The sequence below is a fragment of the Lissotriton vulgaris genome, chromosome 5 (assembly GCF_964263255.1).
Source record: "Lissotriton vulgaris chromosome 5, aLisVul1.2, whole genome shotgun sequence".
Taxonomy (NCBI): domain Eukaryota; kingdom Metazoa; phylum Chordata; class Amphibia; order Caudata; family Salamandridae; genus Lissotriton; species Lissotriton vulgaris.
Window position 1 is genome coordinate 401,461,423 of NC_141693.1, and position 22,206 is coordinate 401,483,628.

A 22,206-nucleotide genomic window follows, 5' to 3' on the forward strand; every position below is an offset into this window, starting at 1 on the left:
GCCCTGAAAACTTGGCCTGAGGGGTTTAGAGATCACTCTGTGGTATTCTGGTCTGATAACATGACCGTGGTTGAGTGTATAAATAGCCAGGCGGCACGATGCAAATGGATCCTGAGGCTGCTGAAAGAAATTGTCTTGTTGTGTATGCAATTGAATGTCCTATTTAAGGCAAGACATGTGCCGGGGGTGATGAACCAAGCGGCTGATGCGCTTTCTCGTTTCCGTATGCAGGCCTTCTGGGGTTTTCTGCCCACAGCGGACCCGGTGGCGGCACCCTTTCCCGAAGCTCTCTGGTCTCTCGGTGCCCCGAACTACGAAACCTCGTGGGAGAGAGTTTAGCACCCAGGACAAGGAAGGCATATGAAGGGGCGTTCCGATCCTATTTGGCCTTTTTGGGGACTGCTGGAGGGGAGCTTTGGGGCCAGGAGGAGTGGGTAGTAAATTTCCTGCTGTCTTTACATCAGGCAGGCAAATCTGTGGCTACTGCCCAGAGGCATCGGGCAGCCATTTCCTTTGTGGCTACGGCTTATGGGATCCAGGACCCGACAGCGTCTTTCGTTGTGCAAAAAGCGCTACGTGGGTGGCAACGCCTTGAGGGTTGCAGAATAGATGAAAGGCGCCCGATAGGTCTGGATAGGCTGGCCCTGTTATTATCTGTACTCCCTTCAACGTGTTCATCCCAGTATGAAGCAGTGTTATTCCGAGCCGCTTTTGCGCTGGCATTCCATGGGGCTATGCGGGTAAGCGAACTAGTGGCGAGGAACAAGCGGGATGTGACGGGGGGACTGTGCCGAGAGCACGTTCAGGTCAGAGGGGAGACAATGTCCATCTCGTTTGTCAGGTCCAAGACCGACCAGGGTGCGATGGGGGACTGCATAATCATACAAAGGATTCCCGGGTCCTCCATGTGCCCGGTAAGTTGCCTAGAAGAATATTTAGCGCAAAGGGTGGCATCATGGGGGGGACATTGTTGCGACACGCTGACACCACCCCACTGACGAGGTTTCAGTTTCAGCTTGAACCCCGGCGAGTTTGGGACCCATTCCTTTCGGATAGGGGCTGCTACAGAGGCTACGGCCAGGGGTCTGAATGTCGAACAAGTTAAACGTGTGGGGCGTTGGTCCTCGAACTGTTATAAAAGGTATGTGCGGTTGCACATGTTGTGAAGCTGTAATGATGTACTCACGCTTCTTGTTTTCTTTGGTTTTCAGTTGCGCAAGCCTACGAGGCGGGGCGGACTGTGCAGTCGACCCAACACCGGGTCAGCGGTCAGACATCACCGGCTGTGAAAAAGGAGGTGTGGGTCGTGGGCCACTCATACGTGAGGCGGGCCGCGGACGTATTCAAAGCAGGTGACATGATTCACGTGGCTGGGGAATACGGGTACAGTGTGTCCTTCTACGGAAAGGGCGGGCTCTGTATTGACCAGTTTCAATCATTTTTTGAGGGTTTGTTAGGGCGGACGAGGTCACCGCCGGCTATAGTCATAGTACATCTTGGGGGCAACGACTTGGTGTCCACTGGTAGACGACTACTTCTTGAGGCAATGCTTTCCACTGTAAGTTGGTTAGCGAGAAGAGTTCCAGGGTGCACAATCGCATGGTCCCATATGATACCGCGAAAAGTGTGGCGGGGGGCTCTTTCAGTTTCTGCTCTGAATCATTCAGTAAGGAAGATTAATAATAAAGTGAGTCGATTGTTCCGTTCAAGTACACTGCATTCTATTTCGCATGGTTGTATTAAAGGGGACAGTATGTATTTGGGTGATGGTGTTCATTTGTCCCGGGTGGGGAACGAGTTACTCATAGGAGACCTGATAGCTTGGCTGGGGACTTTAAGACATGACCTTTAGGTAGGAGTGTGTGGGGGGTCCGGATAGCCGGTCAACTATCCGGCCTGTGGCGGTAAGGTCATGATCGGTGAGCACTAATTGGTAGATCCCTATGAGTGGGCGTCACCCATTACGGATGGGAGCGCTCGAGGGAGGTGGCCATTGGCCCCTCAACGGGTAGGCGGTCCCTTCTAAGGATGGGACGCCGAGAGGAAAGGAAAGGCGGTCAAGGCCCCTTCCTGGGTAGGAGGGGCTACAGCCCCCTCCTGGGGAATTTCCCGGGGCCAGGATATCTGCGACGGCAGATGTGGTAAGTTGTGTGGGGTTTGGGAGGGGGTCTACGCTACCTTCTAGATACCTCACACGAGTCCTCGAACGACCTTTAAGTGGCGTCGAGTTTATTGGGGCCCCCGTCAAGTCAAGGGAAATTGGTAGTTGCACTTGAGGTACACCTCTGTGGGGTCGCCCCTCACAAGTGAGGGGGATATTTCGGGTTTAGGGATCTTGACACCGGTTACGACCTTGCCGTTGGCCCTTAAACGTTAGGATGTACAATTTCAAAATTTCAAGTTAATGTTTTGTAGGATGTTAGTTCGGCTAGGAGAACCTTTGTATTAGAGAATATGTTAAGGTTAGCCAAAACATCGCAATGTGGTAATGAAATTGTACATAATATGAAACTGTTATTTTAATGTTTTATTTTTGTTTCATATTTTAATAAATACGGACGGGAGGGTCACTCCCTCCCGTCTTCCAAAAGTTCAGAACTGTTTCCGGTTTCCCATCCTTGGGGAGTGTGTTGAGAGGGGGTGGCGGGTATCACGGCCATATAAGCTACAGACTTTGGAATCTGGGTTCAAACTTGGTTCCAGCGCTTGACTGGAAATTGTGTGCTTCTTGGGAACTCCTGTAGTCTCCATTTGCCTACAATTGTAAGCATCTGTAAAATGTATTACAGTTGATAATAAGTGAAATGTAAAGTCATTGTTAAAATCAAATGTGCACAACTCTAATTGGTGTATGTGATTGTCTCCCAAACAACCCCTATACAGCTCTGTTGAAACCTAGGTAGGTTCACACTGTAGTCATTGCACATACATACCTATGGAATGAAGCAGCCAGCACTGATTGCCCCCTTGGAAAGAGTGAGGAAGCAGCTGTGTCAAGGTTAAAACATGGGTATTATCTTTCACTAGAAACAGTATGAGAGCCTAATTGTTATGGGCTGTTCTGGTACGTACTCATGTACGATTCTGCTTTCATTTGAAGTACTGGCTACCATATTGGTTGATGCACACAATAAAACAAAATCGCAGATTCTGATTGACAAAAGGAAACCAGCACATATGCATATGCTTAAAATGTACTTTTATATATTGATTTTTATTGAATTTGCATTTTCGGGTAACTTTTCAAATCCTAAATGCATGCTCTGAATCACTCACGGGCGCATAATCCAGTGGTAAAAGTAAAGTGCTCTTTGCATCATGTCTATCACCACTTTAACAGCTAACTGACAGGCCAATCCCAGCCTTCATGAGCTACCCCTTGGTCCAGTTCCATATTGCAGACTATCTCATTCTCTTTGTGTATTTTAATTTTCCTACAGCATGTTACTTATTGGTTTACCAATCTCCTAGTGGTGGTCACTTGTCTGATTTAGCTTCAATGGCCAGCAAGATACCTTCTCAGGCAGCCACCGATTCACCTTTAGCACCTCTTCCTCTGTCGCCTGAAGAGCACTTAGTTCCTTCATGCCCCATTTCTTACTTCTTGCAGCCAATTTTTGGCAATTTCCATCCCATTGATATATCCCTTTTGCATAAAATGTACTTAGGACAGCGGGAAATCTGCCAGATTTCCTTCAGTCATTAGTATTTTCCAAGATCTGAAAATGAGGTTTCCTTCGGGCGAATCATGGGAGTTGGTGCTTCGAATGTGGTGGACACCAACAAAATTAGACGTTTGTGGGAATTCACAAAACGGTGCAATGATCTTTCAGGCATATATTACACTACAAACCACTCATCGTTGATGTAGAGATACGTGTTTCAACAGCCTTAAGCACCATACATTCAGTGAAGGTAAAAAAGGAAAATGTATGTCGATTTGCATCTTTATCCTAATACTCTGCCTGATGATATTACACTATATGGACAATAAGCAGGTGTTGGGACATGCTTTTATTCCAAGGAAATCTATGAAAATCAGAGTCTGGGGTGAGCAGAGGATAGTTAGCACACATTTCAAGGGCCTTGAATTACTGTTGTGGTTGTGTTAAAAATTAGCCTGGGGGAACAATTTACCTATTTTATTAGAGCAAATGCAGCATATTGCCAATACAGACTTTACAATTATAAGACCAATCTATAAAAGAACAGGGTTATTTAGAATGGTTAATTAGATTATTAGCTAAGCTTTATGTTAGGCCTGAGAGTGGTTACATGGGGGTTCAGCAAACTTGTTTGTTTGATAAGAATGTACACTAAACGAACATCTTTTAAGTTTAAAAAAAGTAAATTTTATTGAGGTATAATCATCAGAAGAAAAAATACAACAAAAGGTATACATACAATATGATATGAGAACATGAGAATATACAAGAAATCATGGTTACATTATCAATAAGAGGGGGAAAAGTAGTGGAGAAAAATACAGAATTATATAACAGGTCTGGTTACTCATTAAAGATACAACAACACATAACTAATAAATATATTCAACAATGCTGATTTCAGAAAATAGAATGTCAAGGAGGTTTTAAGACTTCCTGTGCAGAACTGGCATGTGCATGGGAAATTTTAGCATGACAATCAAGAAAGTTCGTAACTGGAGACCTTATTTGTGAACGTTTTACAGCAAGAGATATAGGGTATACATAAGCTGTGTCCAATCTATGGGTGTGACAAACCGCATACCACCAAGCCTGAAAAGATAAATCAGATGGGGAGTTCAAGTGTTTGGTAATCTGCTGAAATGCAACTCCCAAAAGTAAGTCCAAAATGGGCATGTTTATATGAGAATCAGACCAATCATCAGAGAGGGAGCCCAAAAATATATTAGAAAGTGAGAGGGGTATCGAGAGTTAAAAATGGAGGCAATCTGTCTCCAGACACATGTTCAAAAGTTGTGTACATAAGAGCAGGTAAAAAGCATATGTTTTAAATCAGCGTTTGTGGTGGAACATGACCAGCAGGTATTGGGAGTATCGACATTCATCTTGTGAAGAAGGGCAGAGGAAAAAAGTAATCTGTTGTAAATAAAGAAAAGCGTTTGTGTGGCTGCCCTAGAGGATTTTCATATCTCGAGGCAAATTTTGTTCCATAAAAGGAGGAGATAAGTTACATCCATATAACGTTCCCAATCTAGTTCCACTTTAGTTTTGTCTCTAAGAGATTTTGAATTGCGTAGACAAGTATATATGCTTGATGTTTTGGGACAGGTTCTGAGAAATTCACGGGAAATATTAAGAGAGGAGTTGGACACAACGGGACTGTGAGCAGTTTGAGCAATAACTAGGCTTAATGCGGTGGAGAGCAATTGTTATTTATTGCTAAATGAGAGAGGAAAATCTAAAATAATTTTGGTCTAGGGAAAAGACAAGATCACATCATTATGGATAAGTTGGTTAACCAGATAAGACCCCTTTGCCTCCAAGATTTCCAATATATAGGTTTGACATTAATCAGTTTGTGTTTGTTATGCCAAATAGTGGATTGGAAAAATGAATCTTTGTCAATGCAATTGCCCGATAGAAGGGGACCTAATAGTTTATTAGTGTATTGAAAAATAGAGTTAGAAGGTTTTTGAGGTTTCCGAGTAAATGATAAATATTCATGAAAAGAAAAGGGGGTAAGATATGAATGTTCCATTGCAACCCGCAGAGGATAGTCAGATGAAAGGTCAAACAGCCAGTGAGATGATTGACGTAAAATGAAGGCTTTGTGATAAGTAGGAAAGTCGGGGAAATTGACACCACCTTCCAGTTTAGGACGAATACGTTTTGATAATGACATACAGGCCGCTTTTTTATTCCAAAGAAAAGATGAGAGTTGGGAATTAATTTTTTTGAAAAACTTCTGAGGTATGGCTGATGGGATATTAGAAATGGTAAAAAGAACATTCGGGATAACATCATTTTTATTGTATCCAATCTTCCCCACCAAGAAAGATATAAAGGGTGCCATTTGTCTATCAAGGAGGATATTTTCAAAGAACGTTTATCAAGATTAATGGAGATTAACGATTAAATTGAGGTGGAGAAGTACATACCTAAGTATTTGATATGATGGATATTCCAATTTAAAATTGGCAGTTTGGAAATCATCTTTAAAAGTGAATTTAGTCAAGGGTAAAATTTTGCACTTATCATTATTGAGTTTATAGCCGGAAACAGCAGAGTAGGCCTTTTTTTCTTGAAGGAAACTGGGACGGGAAGATTGAGGTTGTGAGAGAAATAACAGGTTGTCATCTGCATAGGCAATTTAATACGAGTGTCTCAAGAAATAAATCCAAAGATAGCTGGATTTTGGCAAATTTTTGATTACTAAAAGAACGAGGGCCAAATTGAAACAAAAGGGGCACAACCCTGTCTAACACCTCTACCCAAGGTAAAATAGGAGGAGGTAAGACCATTTGCAGAAATTGCCACATTAGGAGAGGAATATAGAAGAGAAATTAGGTTAATGAATTTAGGCCCAAAACCAAACCTTTTAAGAGTTCAAAAATAAAAGGCCAAGAAACTCTGTGAAATGCCTTTTCTGCATCTAAAGCAATGGCTGCTAGAGATTCAGAAGCATGAGATGATTTAGAGAGGATGTCAAAGAACAAGTGTGTGTTATCAGTTGGGTGTCAACCTTTCACAAAACCTGATTGCTCTCTACCCAAGTGACTAGGGAGAAATGATTCTAATCGAATGGCCAGGGATTTTGAAAAAAATTATAATCAATATTCACTAATGAAATGGGTCTGTAATTTTTACAAAAACAGGAGTCTTTATCCTCTTTGGGTATAATGCAAATTAGGCCTTTCAAAAAGGAACCAGAGGAGTTTCCTATGTGTGAAAAGGAAAGTAATAACTTTTATAATTTAGGGAGAAGTAACTGGGAAAAATGTAGAAAAAACTGAACCGTAAAACCGCCAGGTCCTGGGGCTTTGTCCTTTTTAAGTGTGAATAACGCCCTGTGTAATTCTTTTAAAGAAATATCAGACTCCAATAGATCAAAATTTAAGGAGGTATCAAATGATTTGTTGATGGAGGAGAGATGTTCTGAAATGGAGTTAACTGCAGACGAGGAAACAGGAGTATATAGATATTCGTAAAAGCTGTAAGATTCTTGCAAAATCTCAGAATCTTTGTATTTAGGTAAATGTTGGTCATCAAGTATCGATTCAATGTTTTTTAACTTTAAGATAATCTGCCAGCAATTTACCAGATTTATTTTGGCCACCGTCAAATTTTGCTGTGGATTTGAGCAAGTACAAAGACTCTTTATTGAATTTTAGTTTAGCAGCTATTAGTTCAGCTAGGCAATCTTCTGACCCAATTGTATAGTAGGAATATTCTAATATCTTTATCGATGAGAAAAGGTCTGTAGCTTTTTTGCGGGCAGTCTGGCATTTTTGGAGACAAAATTGATGATAAAATCACGAGCTGTAGCTTTAAAGGCATCCCAAACCATGTGAAAAGGGAGAGTATCTGATTCATTAAATTGAAAATATTCTTCAAAAAACAAGGTAAAGGTGGAGGTAAATACAGGGTCAAGCAACAATGAGTTATTAAATCGCCAACATCTGGGGGCAGAAGATGTATGAAGTATGTCTAATGAAATAGAAACAGGGGCATGGTCAGAAATCAGTATAGAACCAATTTCTGCAGACAGTATGGATTGAGTGATATTATGAGAAATAAAAATGGGATCTATACGTGATTGTGTCTTATAAACTGGTGAAAAGTAAGTGTATTCCCTCAGGGTAGGATGACGTAATCGCCAAGCATCTGTTAGGTGTCTATGTTGAAAGGAGTGTAGAAATTATTTATGTGATTTAGAGGGTATGAAGGAGGTTGCAGAGTTTCGGTGGATAAAGGGATCTATAATCTGATTACAATCTCCAGCTAAAATAAGATTTTCATGAGAATATAACATCAATTTATGTTCAAGATGAGACCAAAAAAGGAAGTTATTCATAGTAGGTGCATCATCGTTTTCTTGAGAGAGAAGTTTGACATGGAGAGATTTATGACACAATGAAACGACAAAAGAAGAGTCACCAACCCAATCTCTTTTCAATTTCAAGGATTCAGGTTCTGTGAGGTGTGATTCTTAAATCATTGCAAGGTCTGCTTTCAATTTAGATAGGTGCATTAAGACAGGTTGCCTTTTAATCAGTGAGTGCAGACCTCAGGCATTCCAAGTAACAATATTCAATGACATGAACAAATAATTGAAATAATTAGTTGAACTAGACCAGACAAAAGATTAACTGGGTATAAAGAAGACCACAACATTATGTAAATGAGTAAAGATGTAACATGGAGAATAGAAAGACGAAAACCAGAGAAAATCCAAAGAGTGTAGAATTTGGGAAAAGCCAAATAGTAAAATGAGATTTCAAGCGAGGAAAGGGAGAAGATAGAAAAGGAGATAAGGGAACAGAAGGTAAGAGGAGTAGAAAAAAAAAGAAAAAACACATACTTATGAAAATCCAAATATGAGGGGGGGGGGGACCACATGGAAGAACGGTGTATCCAGATCTCACGGAGGGAGGCACAAGGACAACTGGATATTACATGGTGCGAGACAAGAGAATATACATGCAACGAGGATGCCTGCAGGAGAAAATACATATGATTGAACTGCGAACTGGTAACACAACAAACATAAGATATCAGAACAACAAGAAACAAAAATGATTTAAGAGAACAGAGTATAGTACTGGAAGATACGAGAAATAGAGAGAACAACATCAGTAAAGCAAAACAGTACATTATGTCTACAGGAGAAAATACATATGATGGAACTACGAAATGGTAACATAAGAAATATAAGATATCAGAACAACAAGAAACAAAAAACGACTTAAGAAAACAGAACATAGTACTGAAAGATATGAGAGATAGAGAGAACAACCTTTGGATATATATACATATATATATATATATATATATAGTCCCTGAAAAAAACGAAGGTTACAGAGACGTTATAGTTAGTCTCACATTTTACTCGCACAATACCTGTGAAATTCAGCAGGTATAGTTACCTGAGCGAACTATAACTTATGTCCCCGCAATGCATGGTGTATGACCTCACATATTACTTAATCGAAGAGAACCACGTCCTGGACAATCTCCCAATCTTGCTTCAAAAGCAACCCCAGCACCGAGATTGCACACCTCAGCGCCACCGACAACATCAGTTCGTTCCTCAACCAAGGCAAAACTGCAGCCCTCATCCTACTGGACCTCTTGGCCGCCTTCAATATTGTCTCCCAATGCACCCTAGTCAGGAGAGTCCACGATCCTGGCATCTGCGACAAGGCCCTGTACTGGATCCACTACTTCCTTAACGGCTGAACACAGCAAATCAGAAACTACACAGATCAACTGCTCCTCCTAGAGCCCCACACTCTTAAAATACTACATGGCCCCCTTCGTGGCCAGAGTCCGGAATCATGGACTTAACATCTTCTCCTATGCCTACGACAGCCAGCTGATGCTCTCCCTCACCCACGAACCCACAGCTGCCAGAATCAACTTTTACAGCAGGATGAATGCTGTTGCCAAGTGGATAAAAAATAGCTGCCTCAAACTCAACTCAGACAAGACTGAAGTACTCATCCTGGGACCGTCCCAGAAATCCACAAGACCAGAACTGGAGGAAGATCATTCTACCTCACCGCAAAGACCTTGAACACCTTGCCCCTCCATCTCAGGCAATCCACATCACTGACCCAATTCAGAAAGAATCTCAAGACCTGACACTTCAACTGAGCCTTCACGCCCAAACAGATCAGCAGCCCCCCCCCACAGCACTTTGAGACCCTCACATGTGAGTAGCCGCGCTATAAAAATTCCTGATTGACTCATGACATGGTCAGTAACATCACTGATGACATCTCAAATGAATTCACTGATGACATCATCCAGTGAGTGTGTGTTTTCAAATATTTTTGAGTGTAAAACATATATACCAAAGTAGTACTACAAAAGTTAAAATAGTATATTTTTCATACTACTAATGAGTGATCCTATTTTTAACATATTTAAGTGAGTGGCTGTGTGACTGAGTATATCCATGTGTGAGTGGGTTTCTGAGTTAGTGAGTGAGTGGGTGTGTCAGTGGGTGAGTGACTGGCTGTGTGAGTGGTTGTAGGGTGGGTGAATGGGTGTGTAAGTGACTGTATAGGTGAGTAAATGGGTGTCTGAATGGCTATATGATTGAGTGACTGGCTGTATGGGTGAGTAAGTGGCTGTTTGAGTGGATATTTGGTTAAGTGAGTTGGTGTACGAGTGGCTATATTGTAGAGTGTGTGTGAATGGATTTATGGTGAGTGAGCGGATGTGTGAGTGCTTATAAGGATGTGTGGATGGGTATATAACTGTTTGTGTGAGTGCTTGTATGGATGAGTGAGTTGCTATGTTGAGAGGATGTATTGGTGAGTGAGCGGGTATGTGAGTACCTGTATGGGTGAGTGTGTGACCGAGTGGACCTATGGATGAGTACGTAGGTTTATGAGTACTTGTATGGGTCTCTGAATGGGTATGTGAGTGTTTGTGTGGGTGTGTGTATGATATGCTGTATAGGGGTGGGAGTGGTTCTATGGCTGGTGTCATCAGTGATGTCATTTGAGATGCATTGCAGGGGCGTAAGTTATAGTTAGCTCAGGTAACTATAACTCCTGAATTTCACTGGTTTTGTACAAGGGAAATCTGAGCCTAACTAATTGTAACCTTTGGTATTTTTCAGTGAATTTCTAGGGTTATTTTTATTCCATTTCTTAACTGTAATGTCCCTGCAAACTTTGTTTTTTTCAACATCTGGGCATAAAATTCCATGAGTTTGCAGATTTCAGCAATTCTCCGTTCCCCAGAGAATGCATAATTACTGATAAACTCTGCAATTGCAAAAGAACAGTAATTTGTTTCCGTTGGCACGCTTGTCATGTCATTTCACGCATGTGGACGTGACAAGACTTGACTGCCGGTCACCAGCAGCCGGGTAACCGTCTGCCGCCAAAGGGGAATTCATCCCCCAACCAGTCGTACACCATGAAGCCCCTTCGTAGAGTGGACGAGGTCTCAGCAGTACCACTGTGGAGGACTTACTTGTCACAACAATAAGGATTCTTGATCCCCAACGACTCACAGCAGCCAAGGGCAATTCATCCCTCTACCAGTAATGTGTCAGAAGGCTCCTATGCAAAGTGTTTGTAAAAGGGGGCTGGCCTCCAACATCTCAGCAATCCGGCTGTGGGAGACTTACTTGACGAACCAATAGGGGTGTGTGGCCCCCAATGACCCTCAGCAGTCAAGGGTAGTTTATCCCCCAACCAGTAGTATGTCAGGAGACCCCTGTGCAAAATGGTCGAGAAAAGGGGTGGGGTCTCCAACCACGTTTCAGCAATCCGGCTGTAGGGAACTTAGTTATCGCAATAATAGGTTCTTGGTCCCCAATGACCCTCAGCAGCTAAGGGGAGTTTATCCCCCTACCAGAAGTACGCCAGAAGTCCCCTGTGCAGTGTGGTTTAAGAAAGGGGGCTGGGCCTCGACGATGTCTCAGAAGTCCGGCTGTGTAGGACGTATCGCAAAGATAGAGCTTCTTGGCCCCCAACGACCCTCAGCAGCCAAGAAGACTCAATCTCCCAATCAGGAGCACGCCAGGAGGCCCCTTTGCAGAGTGGCTGACGGGGGTGGGACCTCTTGCGACATCTCAGGCATCCATTCCATTCCCCCAGGGCTCAGTCATTACCAAATAGGGGAGGGGCCCACGCGGCCCACTTCATTGTGCCGATTTCTGACCCCGTGACGCATCCCCTGGGGCCAGGCCTTTAAAAAATAAATCTAATACAGGAAGGGAGCAGTGTGGCCCCCTCCCCCAACTGATTTCGTCCCCGGGGACACCATCAAATGGGACCCACCCTTAAAAAAAATATATATTTTAATGCAGAAGGGGGCCATCTGGCCATGGTTCTCTGGGTACCCTCAGGGCACGCAGTCTGCATTGGTACCACGGGGGAAGTCTCGCTCTGTGAGAGCTAATGTGAGCAGGAGATTTCAGATGGGGACTTGAAGACCTGCCCATCATTTTCATTGGGTCGCGTCAGCGTTTATGGTAAACGCTGGCTTCCCATTGAAAAGGATGCTTCTTAGTTACCGCCCTGTCTCTCTTTTGGACGACCCATCCCGACTGAGTCGTCCGCTTCACGGCTGTCGTGAAGGAATTTCTTATCTAAAGGGGGCGCGTTATATAAACTAGCCGTGAAGCAAAGGATCCAGGCCGGATGGGCCATCCAAAAAGAAGACAGGGCGGTAGCATAATGACAACAGTTTCCCCTTTCTTCTGTCTCTCTTACAGTCTCATAGCAGTACCTCTTTATCTTTTATTGATGACACGGCGTACCTTCAGTGGTTCCACTTTCTTCGCTGCGTTTATTTTTGCATTGCGCTTTCACTTAAAGTGAAAGCGCGATGCAAATGTAAACAAGCGGTTGCCTTTCGCAATGTTGAGAGCTTGTTTTATTTAACTTCCACTCTGACAGCAGCATTTTTATCTTTTATCGATGTCACGGTGTATCTTCAGTGGAACCACTTTTCTCCGCTGTGACGGGGGCGATACCGCGACGGCAGAACTACAGCATTAAATCAAATCCGCGATCATTAGAAGACCTTCATAGATTAGGTTTTTTGTGCATTTTCTGTGGTTTGCAGAATGGAAATACTGTATGATTTAAGTTGCATTCCGTTACTAGAGGTCTCCTCAGGGCATCCACCCGTGGTGTCTGTCAGAGAGAATTTAGAATCTCAATTTTTGCAGGCCATGCTTTCCCTTCCCCTCCCTCGTCCTGCGCACCCCTTCGCTTTGTAGTAAACAAAGCTTTGTGTAGCTTCCTTCTGCGCTTTGGAGTTCCTCTGTTGGGGGTGGGGTGTTGGGGGGAGGGGGTGTTGAACTGGTTTTATGTGGCCTGTCGCAGCCGGTTTTGCCACAAAGCACCATTTGGTGTGCGGTGAGAGCGCGCACTCGGGGTTCGCATACCATCCCAGGCTGACCTGCAGGCCGCCGGCTTCTTAATGGAAATTTGCAGGAGGTCAAGGAAAGAGTACCATCCCAGAGGACAATGACAACATACATGAGTAACACTGGGACTCTTAATTGCATACCTTCTAGTGGGTGGAGTTGAGGGACTTTAGGCAGCAGCTGCGCATTATCAGGGCATTTACCTTCACTTAAAATGAAAGCGCGATGCAAATGAAAATTCAATAGGTCTCGCTTTTTATTAAGTTAAAATCATTTGCTTTGCTAAGAGTACTGTATTCTAGCTTTGCATTATTTAGTGTATATTTGTGATATGTGCATATATTTGCTCTCCCCTCGCCCCTTTTGTCTGCCTCATCCTATTGTAATCCACACTATATGAAGTTAACACACATACTATTCTTCTATTCATTCACCTCATAAATCTGAAACACTGCTCTTTTTCCTACTAACGCTATGCTTTAAACTACTACACAGCTAACAAAACAAATCTAACTACATACAACTACAAGATATCACAAATATACACTAAATAATGCAAAGCTAGAATACAATACTATTAGCAAAGCAAATGGCTTTAATTTAATCAAAGGTGAGACCTATTGCATTTTCAATGCTTGTTTTCTTCTCTGGCATGGTCCTTCTGGGACCCCCCAACAGTCCTAAAGGGTCAGAGTATTCCTACCCTTCCCCCTTCTCTGTTTTTTTATAAGTTTTTTGTCGGACTTGGCTGAAACGAGTCCCAAGTTGGCTGCCAACACTTCCTGGTTTGAAGTGTTGGGAGCCAATCAGATTTGAGCATGGGAACTGTTGGATACTCGGAGGATCCGCATCTCTATATATATAAATTAGAATTTATTTTAATAACCTTGCAACTACTGTACGGATTTACACTAAATAAGAGAAAAGCACTTCTCTAGACCAATGTCTCAACCTGTCTTCCAAATTTGGATGTAATTTCGTTTAATGGTTAGGGCTGTGTCTAAAGTCCCAAAGGAATTAACTTGGGGAAAGCGCTTTTTGGGACACTTTTTTTCTCGGCCCCCACTTGACAGATCACCCCGAAACTTTGAAGACAGCAGCTTAAGTGAGCGTCAAACTAGTTGTAAAGGTTTTGTGAAGATTCATCAAACGGTGCCAAAGCTATTAGCAAAACAAAAACTGCTTTTCCTATGGAAAGTAGGTCCTAACAAAAACTACCTACTGGCGACCGTATATATGTGTGTATATATATATATATATATATCTGCTACTTTACCAATACAGCAGAAAAATTAGATTGATGAATCAAGTATGAAAACCGCTGTTACTCTTAAAACCCACTTTTTAACACATTTTTCACGGTTTTAGATAAGGTGTTTTTAAGACAATAGTACAACTTGCACTTTTCACTTCAACAAATTTAATATTTTGCACAAGCACTACATGCAATTGTTTGTTTTTTAGGATTATATCATTTTAATGTGGCATGAATCAGTACTTGGTTTTAGACATCCAAGTCGTTTTAACCATGGTTTGATATTTATCGTATATATTTATGTATATATATATATATATATATATGTGTGTATATATATATATATATATATATATATATATATATATATATATATATATATATACCTACTGGCGATAGCCAGTAGGTATATATAGTTCGTATTGGCTACCATAGGAAATTCGGAACATTCTATTGGGAATAACTTTGGCGCCGATTGAGGGATCTGCCTGTAATTTTCCTTAAAGTAGTCTCGCTGCGCTCCGCTCCTTCCCTGAAAGTTTCGGGGGGATTCGTGAAGTGGGGGCTGAGAAAAAAGGGGGGTCCCAAAACGTGTTTTCCCCATGTTAATTTCCATAGGACGGTCTGACAAGTCTGCAGCCCAAAAGCTGTACGGAATTACGCCAAACTTGGCAAAATTGTAGGGAATGGTACGGAGATGTGCCTTTGCTATGTTTGGTGAAAATTGCTCCAGTGGTTTTTATGAAAATTAGGTTCAAAAACACATATATCTATATGAGCTTACGGGTCCGCGCACCGTACGCGTACGAGCGCGATCCTGATTGGCTGGCAATCGACTGTCAACATTCCAAACTGTCCAAACCAGGAAGAGTTGGCCACCATCTTGTTTCTCAGGAGAACTGAGGCACAAGAGAGCCCTAAACAAGAGTGGAAAACACGAAAAGGGGGCAGGGTAGAGACCCCCCCCAACCCTCTAGCCCTTCTCAGGGGGTCCTAGAAGGACCCCCAAGGACAAAAAAAAAGAAAAAATCACGGGTGCGCGCACGTTACGCGTACAGGTCCGCGTACCATGCGCGCACCCCGCGATTTTATTAAAAAAAAAATTTTTTTTTTTGCCCTTGGGGGTCCTTCTGGGACAACCTGAGAAGGGCTAGGGGGTCAGGGGGTCTCTACCCTGCCCCCTTTTTGCGTTTTCCACTCTTGTTTTGTGCTCTCTTGTGCCTCAGTTCTACTGAGAAATGAGATGGCTGCTCAGGTGGTACTAGAAGGATATTAACATGTAAAAACGTTATTCGCTAATAGAATTTGCATTTACAAAACCTTTGAAGTTTTTTGAGAAAAAAAATAGGTTTCACGCCAGATATAGTTAGGAATTAGCACTTAAAAAACCTTGCAAATTTACTGAAAAAAACCATAGGTTTCAGGCCATATATAGTTAGGAATTAGCATTTAAAAAACCTTGCAAATTCGCTTAAAAAAACCATAGGTTTCAGGCCTTATATAGTTAGGAATTAGCCTTTAAAAAACCTTGCAAATTCACTTAAAAAACCACAGGTTTCAGGCCTTATATAGTTGGGAATTAGCATTTAAAAAATCTTGCAAATTCACTTAAAAAACCATAGGTTTCAGGCCTTATATAGTTAGAAATTAGCATTTAAAAAACCTTGCAAATTCACTTAAAAAACCATAGGTTTCAGGCCTTATATAGTTAGGAATTAGCTTTAAAAAGAACTTTGAAATTCACTAAAAAAAAGTTTTAGGGGTGTTATAGTTTGCTGGACATTTCACTCATACAAAACCATTGAAATTGCTCCTATATAGTTAGTTGGACTAACTATATTTCGCGCACCCGCAATGCACTGCTGATGATGTCACATATTAGATCATTCATGACATGGTCAGTGACGTCACTGATGACATCTCAAATGACATCACTGATGACATCAGTGTTTTTTTCAGTGAAACCTATGGTTTTTTAAGTGAATATATATATATATATATATATATATATATATATATATATATATATTTATATATATATACTGCCAATATTCTGATGTTTACAAGTAATTTGCATTTGTGAAACGCCAAAGTCTTTCTATCATGGCAACTACTAAAACATCCATTGCATTGTCACTTTAAGGAAAAAACGGAAAAAAAATATTTAAACCTTCCTGCAACCTGAGAGCGCATCATGTGATCAAGACCTTTCGGGGTCGAAACGCGTCGTGATGGCAGGAGTTGAATAAACTTCTATTTTTGCACTACAACGTGGGCCGTGTTCCGTTACTGAAACTGGTGGCAAAGAAACACGAGCGGAGTTTTCCCGAGATATAGATATATATATATATATATATATATATATATATATATATAACGCACAGATCCAAGGTAAACTTGTACCCCACAGTTGGAATATTAGCAGCTAAAATAAAATTAGAAAAATGGAAACATGAATTTTACATGACATTCAAATTTTGACAAAAGCTACTCAAAACCCACTTCTCATGGTTATACGGGCAAGACCAAGGGCTCAAAATGCCAGGTGGTAAAGAAAACACCAGAGAGAGCGAAGTCAGGGAAGTGCCTGTGTTACAATACTGTAAAGTTGCCCAAGGGGGATATTAAATATATACTGAAACATATAGGCGGGTAAGAAACAAACAAAAATCCCGGGCAAGTGCCCATGCTATTGCATAGCAGAGAAAAAATTCTCTCTAGATACCAAATTGCGTCCAAGCAACAAAAACGCGGTTGTTGTACAGAAAGTATACCAATAACAGTGAATGAGATACAATAAATCAGCATCACATTGAAATCGTAGCCTAGTGGCTGGATGCCCAAGAACCTAGCGTAAGCCCTTCATCGCAAGAGAAAAAAGAAAGAATTTATATAAAACTTCTTTTTTTAAAACTTTTTTTGTTAGCACCCAGTGTCTAATATTTGAACCATCAGAGAAACTGGTAGGACAGCATTTCAAAAAGGACATGGTCATAAAGGATAAAAACGGAAAACAGAGGAGGTAAGTTTCCATATCAGGAAACACAAGTTTTCCAAGGCAGAAATGCAACACCTCTATCTAAGCTTGCAGAGATACTCTGGTCAGAAAAGTCTCAGAGATGGAATGATAAGACGAGAGAGAAAGAGAGAGAGAGAGAGAAAGGAAGAGAAGAAAAAAGAGAGAGAAAGAAGGGAGATACAATTTACATTTATCCTTCGTGATACCAGCAATATGCACACGTTGTTCCTCATCCTCATTCATACCCCCTGGGGATTAACTCCCAAGCAGGACAGTGTATTCCGATTCCAGAACTCTAAGTCTCTGCTCCCTATCTCCTTCACGGACACTGGGCAGGATCCTGTCAACACCAAAGAAGGATAAAAGATCAGCATTTTTGTTATGAACATTCTTCCAGTGGCTAGCCACTAGGTAACGATCATCCACATGTGTGATTGCTCTGTAATGTTCCAAAACCTCTTCTTCACAGGGCAGATGGTGCTGCCAACATAGTTAAACCACAGGGACACGTTAACACATACACAACAAAATCATGAGAACATGTGATAAATTTGTTGATAAAACGTTTACTTCCCATGGGTAATGTGAATTTCCTACTATTTTTACAGTTCTTGCTGGCTTTTCACTTGCCGCACTTGTGGAAACCCCTTTGTTCAATCAGCCAATCGCCTCCCCGACTGTGTGTTCACATAGCTATGCACAAGATGGCCTTTCAAAGATTTCAACTAATAATATGTGACCTGAGGGTATGGTGACATGATGTTCCCAATAATTGGATCTGACCAGACCAGGTGCGAATGTTTGTTAATAATTTTCCTTAATGTACCTGATTAGTTATTGTATGTGATGATCAGTCTCACTGTGGTGGATCTTGTGTTTTCTTTTCTTTCTGGTAGGCCTTCTTCAAGACTTGGTATGGGTACCCTCTTGCTCGGAATCAGAAGTGTCGTTCTGCATGCTCGTTTAGCCCGTAGGAGCTCCCCATACGGGATACTTCACTTCAGCTTATTCGGGTAATGGCTACTAGCTTGGAGAATTCTATTGCCTGCCTGTCTCTTTGCGGAAAAGACTAGTTTGTATCTTGCCATCAATTACCTTGACCGAGACGTCAAGGTAATCCATTTCAGTTTCATGGATTTTGTTAGTGAATGACAAATTCAGGACCTTTCCTAATATACGGTACAAAAGGGGATGGTGATGGACGGAGCATCCGAATCAATCAAACATTCACACCCAGTCAAAGGATCTGGGTTTAATCCATCACCGTTCTTTAGCCCACTCTTCCACCCCAGTTCAGATATGACTATATGCAAATCAGTCTGACCTTGTGCCTCATGGGAACAGTCCAGCCCGAACTGCCAAGCCATGTCTTCACTGGACTGGAAACAAGCTTCCGAGGAACGGTTTCTGGCATTCCAGCCGTCTTCAGCCCAGCTTGCTTGAATCCAGTGGCAAAGTGAGCAAGGGACTCACGTCTGAGCATACCCTGCCACACTTATGGCTGCCAAAAGCGGTACAAAAGGGGGTGGTGATGGACGGAGCATCTGAGTCAATCAAACATTCACACCCAGTCAAAAGATCTGGGTTTAATCCATCACCGTTCTTTAGCCCACTCAGCCACCCCAGTTCAGACATGGCTATATGCAAATCAGTCTGACCCTGTGCCTCATGGGAACAGTCCAGCCCGAACTGCCAAGCCATGTCTTCCCTGGACCGGAAACAAGCTTCCGAGGACCGGTTTCTGGCATTCCAGCCGTCTTCAGCCCGGCTTGCTTGAATCCAGTGGCAAAGTGAGCAAGGGACTCACGTCTGAGCATACCCTGCCACACTTATGGTGGCCAAAAGCGGTACAAAAGGGGGTGGTGATGGACGGAGCATCTGAATCAATCAAACACTCACACCCAGTCAAAAGATCTGGGTTTAATCCATCACCGTTCTTTAGCCCACTCTGCCACCCCAGTTCAAACATGGCTATATGCAAATCAGTCTGACCCTGTGCCTCATGTGAACAGTCCAGCCCGAACTGCCAAGCCATGTCTTCCCTGGACCGGAAACAAGCTACCGAGGACCGGTTTCTGGCATTCCAGCCGTCTTCAGCCCGGCTGGCTTGAATCCAGTGGCAAAGTGAGCAAGGGACTCACGTCTGAGCAAACCCTGCCACACTTATGGCGGGCAAAAGCGGTACAAAAGGGGGTGGTGATGGACGGAGCATCTGTCCTTTCCTAATATATACATATCTGCTCGTGTTGACATTTACAAAGCGGGGCAGGTCTTCATCATGAGAGTGCTTCTTTTACTCGGACTAAATGAGGGGCACGAACAGCGCATCCACTTGGGTATTACTGTTTTGCTCACTACAACTTCCAGAAGGCCATTTCTTGGCCCCGCCCATTGGGGCAGGTGTTGAAATAGAGGTGTGTGCAATAACCTGTGCTGCTTGGAGTCTCGTTCGCTACGCCACTGAAGAAAGGACTTCCCTCCTGAAACGCGTCTGGCGTCTGAGATTGATTTTAAGAATGCAAATGCTCTGTGATTTAGTTCCTGCTGGCAAGATGTTCAATAAAGAATTATGAGCAATATCATCTCCTGTGAGGCTCTACTTCGAAAGGGGTTCCTGTTTCGTTGGATATGTGTGTGTATATATATATATATATATATATATATATATATATATATATATATATCCACAATGATCCAGAAAGTGGTTCTTTTGGCAAGAAAAACACCATGGCCTCAACTAGCCAAACATGTTTATTGCAACACTAGGTCCCCACGCGTTTTGGAGTTACGTCACTCCTTTCTAATGGGCAAGGTTCAGTGCATTTTCTCTTTCTTTTAAAGGAGCAAGTGCAGATGACGTGCTCATAATTATTTATTATAAAAGTTTTATATAGCGCTGGCTAGACCCGGAGGTATCAGAGCGCTTTACATGAGCATCAGATCATAGTTACAGGTTACATTGTTACAAAGGTTACACAGTTCTTAGAGCATGGCACATAATTACTTGTAAGGTCGAGATAAAAAATAAGCACAAATACGTAAGGGGAAAAGAAGGCAAGGTGAAAGATTCAGGGGGGGGTTGGAGTAGGGGAAGTAGACAGATAATGAAGGTGGGAAAGAGGAGGGGAGGGTGAGAGCCACAGCATGGGGAGAGGAGGGGAAGGGTGACGGGGACAAAAACCGGTAGACGAGTCAAGGCAACGTCCAAAGTCCAGTAAGCTGTGATCCCAGGGGAAGTGGTATCCCTTCCCTATCTCTATTGCGAGAGGCTCCCTTTACGCAGTGGACTCTCTCAGAGAGGTCTCTGAGACTCCAAGGCCTACATACTGGATCCATCCCCAAAAAGGGGAGAGGGAGTGCTTTGGCAAGGGGTGCCATACCGTACCTCAGGTGTGAGTGGCTCCCCTGGCGCAGTGGACTCACTCAGCGGGTTCGCTGAGACTCCAGAGTATAAATATTGGATCTTTCCCCAACAAGGGGAGAAGGAGTGCTTAGTCAAAGGGCACAAAGGACAGGGGGGAGGCAGAGTACCAGGCAAGGGGAGATATTCAGGGGAGAGAGGATAGGAGCTAGGGAAGAAACAATAAGGAGAGACGAAAAGAAGTCTGCCTAGACACCGACTGGGTAGGTGACGACCAAGGAGGGAATCCAAGGCCCATCTCCCCTATAGCTAAAACAAGTAGCTCCATCGGGCATCAGACAAAATAGTTCAGTCTCAAAACATTGAGAGAGGAGGTAGGGAGAGACATAAATAGAGGGAGGATGCGGTAGGAGACAATAGGAGAGACAACAGGAAGTGTAACAATGTGGTTCAACAATATACTAGAAGAAGATCAACAAGTAAACCTTAAATAAAATAATCAGCAATACAATTAGGGAAGGAGTGAAAGGCGAGAGAAAGTAGTGGGGGTAGGGGAGGAGAGGGAGTGAGGATAAGGGAAGAGACAACCATAGAGACGAAAGGAAGTCTGTCTAAGGTTCACAGAAAGATTCAGAAAAGGGGGTGGTGATGAACAGAGTGTCTGAATTAAGCAGACCGCTCTTACCCAGTCCAAAGATCAGGGCTTGATCCATCACCGTTTTTTAGCTCACTGCACCATCCCAGCTCAGAACCTGGCTACATGCAAATTAGTCTGTTCCTGTCCCAGTGCATGATGGGAACAGGGCAAACCAAACTACCAAGCCAATTCTTATACTGGGAAGGAAACAAACTACCAGGGACCGGTTTCTGGCATTTCAGCCGTCGTCGGCCCGGCTTGCTTGAATCCTGATGGTGCAATGAGCAAGGGACTCACATCTGAGTATACCCTTCCACGCTTATGGTGGACAAAATGATTCAGAAAAGGGGGTGGTGATGAACAGAGTGTCTGAATTAAGCAGACCACTCTTACCCAGTCCAAAGATCAGGGCTTGATCCATCACCGTTTTTTAGCTCACTGCACCATCCCAGCTCAGAACCTGGCTACATGCAAATTAGTCTGTTCCTGTCCCAGTGCATGATGGGAACAGGGCAAACCAAGCTACCAAGCCAACTCTTATACTGGGAAGGAAACAAGCTACCGGGGACCGGTTTCTGGCATTTCAGCCGTCGTCGGCCCGGCTTGCTTGAATCCTGATGGTGCAATGAGCAAGGGACTCACATCTGAGTATACCCTTCCACGCTTATGGTGGACAAAATGATTCAGAAAAGGGGGTGGTGATGAACAGAGTGTCTGAATTAAGCAGACCACTCTTACCCAGTCCAAAGATCAGGGCTTGATCCATCACCGTTTTTTAGCTCACTGCACCATCCCAGCTCAGAACCTGGCTACATGCAAATTAGTTTGTTCCTGTCCCAGTGCATGATGGGAACAGGGCAAACCGAACT

At 42.9% G+C, this 22,206-nt stretch overlaps 1 protein-coding gene across 1 annotated transcript in view; it reads left to right on the forward strand.

Annotated features, from left to right (window-relative positions):
- LOC147710960 (uncharacterized) overlaps nucleotides 1-22,206 on the forward strand; it is a 217,021-nt gene that overhangs the window by 124,012 nt on the left and 70,803 nt on the right. The gene's annotated exons all lie outside the window — the stretch shown is intronic.